This window comes from Trachurus trachurus, assembly GCF_905171665.1.
Source record: "Trachurus trachurus genome assembly, chromosome: 17".
Classification (NCBI taxonomy): domain Eukaryota; kingdom Metazoa; phylum Chordata; class Actinopteri; order Carangiformes; family Carangidae; genus Trachurus; species Trachurus trachurus.
Window position 1 is genome coordinate 33,096,293 of NC_139900.1, and position 6,080 is coordinate 33,102,372.

A 6,080-nucleotide genomic window follows, 5' to 3' on the forward strand; every position below is an offset into this window, starting at 1 on the left:
CTGTGTCATTATATTAGTGACTAACTAACTCATCTGTGGGCCTATTCATGTGGCCTACGAGCGCAGCATCGCCTACTTTAAATTGTGAAACATGAGCCTTCATAAAACCAGTGGGCTAGGTGCAGCTGGAGCAGCCTATCATCCAGGATGCAAGGCGGACAACAGATACAATTCTTAATAAGCTATTTACACATTATAAAGCCATCAGAGACCAATGTGTGATTTTGTGCTATATGAATAAAATGGCATTGACTTTTTAATGTGGGTACTCCGGTAAGAAATCACTGAGATTCAGAGCATTTAAAATGCGAAGAGCTTATTGACTTCCTGCTGCATATGCACTGGAGGTGCAGGGATGTGTAATGAATAGCAATGGCAAGTGTATTTTGTTGTTATTTGATAATTATTCTTTTCATGATATAATAGGAGGATCAGGATTAAATCTAGTAAAAAAAAAGAAAGAAAGAAAGAAAATCATCAGTGTACCTAAAGATCAATCTCAGTCCTTTTCAAGGTCACATGGGTGCTGAGGTCTATGCTACTGGTATGCACTGGGTTGAAGACAGGGAAACACCCTGACCAGTCCCTCACATCTATCGGTGCTGTAAAACCTCAGCAAATAGGAGGAGATGCTCACAGAGAGAGTCTGCAGTCCCCGTTGCATTCTGCAGTCTTTCACATCCTCTGCTGTTTAGTATTCGTGTCCCACCTCGGGTCCACAGCAGGGTCTGCACCAGCTGCAACTGTCACATGATGTGTGGAGGAGAGGACCAGCTTGGAGTAAAGTGACGTAGGAAGCAGGAGAGGGCAGAGAAATACAGCTAATATGTGTCTCCTCACGTCGGCTAAAAATAGCTGCACCCACAACACCCCCGCTTTATCCAGCCTGCGTCACTCCACTCCCATATCACCTTCCTCTCTTCACCTCACCCCCACACTCAGTCCTCTCCACGTTCTCCTATAAATGCAGACATATAGTATAGTATAGTGTTTGTCTCATTGTGTCTCTTCTGTCTGAAAACAATCAACCTGTGCAGCATGTGAGAGAAACATCTATTCACTTCGCTCCATTATTTTCATTTCTGCTTGTATTGACGTGCTTCATCATAATCATATGCTTTGTAAAGACATCCCTGAAGATAATGTCACATATAGACACAGAAAATGTCATTTAAACCCTTGACTTCACTGGAATTTGAAAAGGAATCCCACGCTGATCCCATCTTGGTCTCTTTTCCTTGGAGGAACTCGATGTCCCAGTGAGATTTTGATGGCGATTCTTCCCTCCCAGAGCCCCCCCCCACCACCACACACACCCACTCTCCCTCATCCCCAACAATTTCCATGGCAGCGTGTCACTCCGGCATTTCACTGAGACTGGCGAGAAGGGAGAGGTTGCTGCTTTACATTCTTCAGGCCTTGCCGAGAACAATTCCACAGGATGTCCTGCTCTCCAGAGCATGCACAGACGCAGCTCTGACGTCAGCCACCCAGCAACACACACACACACACACACACACACACACACACACACACACACACACACACACACACACACACACACACACACACACACATACTGTGTTCATACTCCCCTCCACATTCCTCCCACCCCTCCACGGCCTCTCCTGGCATCATTTCCCAGATGTTTGAATCCCTTGGTATGTTACACCTTGGAGTAACGGGAATTTTGAGGATAAAAACAATTTGTAATGAAAAATCCCATGAAAATTTCAACAAGAATTTCACTGAGAAAACATCAAATGATTCTCTGCTCATCTGAAGATACAGTCACACAGGAGGAGAGTATCTCTGGCTTGACAATGATCTTATAAATGATTCAGTTTATATCTGGAATAGTGACAAAAATCTGAATTGAATTAATCACTGAATCTAATGTGTTTCTAATCATTGTCTTTAACTCATTCATCTGTTTCATCCGTCCACTGTAAAGAACAGCAAGTCCCTAAATATTATTTAATTATTTAATGTTTATTTTTATCAGGACAAGAATGCAGCTTGGAGCAGTGCCACATACCACAGTATAATGGACTAATGGTCGTCAGTCGGGCCTTTGCACTCACACAAAGTCACCTCAAAAAAGTGGTCTACTATAACATTCAAACACCAGGTCAGAGCTTTCATGTCTACATCACTTAAACTTTAGGGTTTAAAGTGATCTCAGTTCAGATCAGAGGGTGAGATACTCCACATACCAATCCTCTGAACAGAGAAAGTTATGCGTCAAAGTGTACCGCACACTTCCCCACATATAGACACAGAGCTGCTGCAGTGGAAACACTTTATTTGGATGAATTATGCTTTTATAGATGAGTTTAGGACATTTTATAAAATGATCCACTTTCACATATTTTCTCTCAGGAACATGGAAGTGGTGAAATCTTAACTTCCGGATCAAAAGGTTAACTGCACTTAGCTTTCATCTTTAAGTGTCTTGATCCAGTTTTTTAATCACTTAAATCAAGTCACTTTTAAAAGAAGTACCGGTAGGCTAACCCACTTTTCCTCTGAAAAGTTAAAAGTTTTATTCACAAGTTATGAACATGATTCCTTGTTTTTGCTCTTATAGTTTTCCAATGATGTCAGGTGCAAACCGAATGAGTTGACTGACTTTATTATCTGTCTCTACATGTGCTGCTGTTTCATTTTATTTTAGTTTTCACAATCTAATATCACATCTGTGGGACACTAACACCTCTGATATTCAAAGCAGGACAAGCGTCTCTGATGTTGTAGGGGTTGTAGAAGCTCATAAAAAGACAACTTCACCGTTGCCTTTATGCATTAGCTATGCCTACAACATGTTCATACAATTTTATTGAACGAGTTTGCACGTAAAAAGCACACAGCTGTAAAGTCTGTGGAGAGTGGCAACATTATTTCCTGTAAATGGTCCTTGAAAGCCACATGATGTGTTTATGTTTCAGATGTTTGAAGAGAAAAGGAACACAGGACATGGTCACATTCCTGAATCAATAGCATCACCACTGAAACTGTGCCACCAGACTTAACAGTGCTGCTGCTGCTGCAGTGACTAAACACATGTAGCCTAAGTTATTTTGGTCTGTCTTTGAAATGAATGTGCTGTTAACCTGTCACTCAAACAGCTCTTCTTTGAGCCATAGTTTGCTGAAGTTTTTTCAGGTTGGAGAAGTTCTTTAGATGTCTGTTTGCTGCCTCAGCCTCACCATCCTCCTGCTCTGTTATCATACAGGCGCAGATTAGACCTCCTGCCACTTCAGCGCTGAGGCATTTAGCCCCTACTATGTGCAAAGCCTTCACTTTCTACATCATAGCTAGAGGAGCGCACACTGCAGAGGGTATGACTGCAATCTTGCCTTTTAGATTAGCGTGTGTGGGCTAAGGTGGGTCATGTCGGCCTTGTCGAGCCTAATCTGCAGAATATGCAATCAGCAGTTTGATATTTAGATATTTATTTTCAAGAGAGGCATATAGGCTAATATTATGGAGCCATTTCCCTGACATTAAAAGTTGGCATTGAAAACAGAATTTGGCATTGTAATAACAATTTTTGTCATTGAAAATAAAATTTGGCATTGTAATAAAAGTTGTATTGACACTGAAACAAGTATTGGCATTGAAAAATGTTGGAACACAGGCATAAAAAATACAATATTTCATTTGGATTAAAAAAATATATATTATCATGTAGTTTTCAATGTCAGTCTTCAGATTTCTTCTTCATGTCCATCTTTTTCAGTGTGTTTTTTTACACTGCATTTCCCCCCCAGTCTCACTGGTTTTCAGTTTCAATTTTTTTTTTCTGTTTCACTGTTCTTTTTTTCAATGCCAAGTTACTGTCAGGGTTTTGCCGTGGAGGGGAGGGTCTGAGGGGAGGGGCTAGGGACGCATAAAGAAGAAATCTGAAGACTGACATTGAAAACTACATGATAATATAGCTATTTAAAAAAAAAAATCCAAATTAAATATTGTATTTTTTTATGCCTGTGTTCCAACATTTTTCAATGCCGATACTTGTTTCAGTGTCAATACAACTTTTATTACAATGCCAACTTTTAATGTCAGGGAAATAGCTCCATATAATATGAAGTCTGGTGTGTGTTGATAAGTCTGTGCTCTCTGACTGTCCAACTTCATAGAAAACACATTGTGATTCCGCTGATTTCGAGTAGCAATTGAATTACAGAGAAGTGAACCATGCTGGAGGGTCCTCTGTGGGTCACAGGCCCCACAAAGTCTGGACTGAAAACAAAAACATCTCATGATGAACTTCCACCTGAAACTGAAAAGCTACGATGCAACGCCGCCACCAGGTGGAGAAATGAGGAATTACAAAAACGTCCACAACACCCAGTCGTGTCGTGCATCTTTTCCTTTGCGAGGACGGACTCGCTGTGTGTGGAGCGCGGCAGAAATATTACAAAAGGTTCAAATATCCTACATGTTCAGTAGACACTATGTTCACTTGGATTTTTAACAATAACAACCTGACAACCAATCAGTCGCTCCGTCTGCAGCTGCCATTCATGAGCAGCAGCAGCTCCACTGTGAATGAGGACGGGGTTTCTCCTCCATTTCACATCACCACCACCATCATCGTCATCATCATCATCATCAGTGGTGTGTCACGTGGTGCGTCGGGAGCGGGCGGTGGGTGTGTCTAATCGCGTGTGGTTTCATTCATAACTACAGTCTTTATTTGAAGCTGGGATTAAAGTATGCAGACGGGGCAGGCTGCCTGTGCACCGACACCACCGGAGTCCACAGCCGCGGGTGAGTCCGACCTCTGTCCGGCGCGCACCAGGACCAGCTGACAGAGACATAGCCTACAGGCGTGCTCACGGTCTACTGTGGCACTACTAGTCTATTTCTTTATGGAAAATATGAGAATAGGTGACACAGCCGGCTTTAAAAAATGAATAAATAATAATTATTTTTTAAAGTGGGTAAAAATCGCAGCATCTGATTTAGTGAGACATGCCACGGCGGCACCATGAGGGGCTCAGGCTTCTGCGTGACTTTATGGTGATTTGTTCCCCTCCAGGCTGAGAGCAGACGACGCAGAGATGTGGGACAGCCCTGATCCGCGGGTTTTCGGAGGAGAAGAGAAGAAGATGATGGTGGTGGTGGTGATGATGATGATGCTGCTGAGGCTGCTGCCGCTGAGCGCCGCCGGCTGCTGTGGGTCGCTGTAGTCAAGTCTGCACAGAGCGGAGGGAAGCTGCTTCAACACCACCTGCATATATACCGTAAGATACAGCACATCTGGAGCACATCAGGATCCAGTCACACGGCAGGCTTTAGACCTTTATAAACCCCCATCAGCGTCAGTATAGAGCTGGACGTCCATCTGTGTGTCCGCCTGATGTGTGTGGTGAAAGTGGGAGATGATGTGAGGATGTTAACATGTCATCAGACCCTGGGAACTAAAACGCGCGGGCGGGCGGGCTGGCGCGGGCGCGCACACACACACACACACACACACACACACACACACACACACACACACACACACACACACACACACACACACACACACACACACACACACACACACACACACACACACACACACACACACACACACACACTCCTCCACGAGTCGGCGTCAGTGTTTTCAGGTCTTACTCAGTAGGCTATTTACTCATAAATGAAATAGTCAAGTGATAATGCTGACAGGTCGCTACACCTTCCTGTTTTTTTTTTTTTTATCCCACTTTCTATTTACAGCCACAATAATGGTGGAAAATCATCCATGCTGTCTGACAATGTACCATATTGTGTATTATATGTGAAACATTCAAACACAAGAGTGCGATTTTATGGCAGCACCAATTCATCAAATGGAAGATTAGGTGTTTTTGTGCAGAATGTGCAGGATCTCATACGTACTATGGTTTGAATCGTGCAAATTTGGCTCAGCAGCATGAGTTTACCATGAGTGACCCACCATGGGTTCATATTAATTTGTGCATGTTGGCTACATTAAATTTATAAAGGAAGCCAGTGTTGCTGAGTTTGACCTGGCATTACAGTAACTGCAGTTTCACTGTTGTAACACAAATGCAGCAGATGAA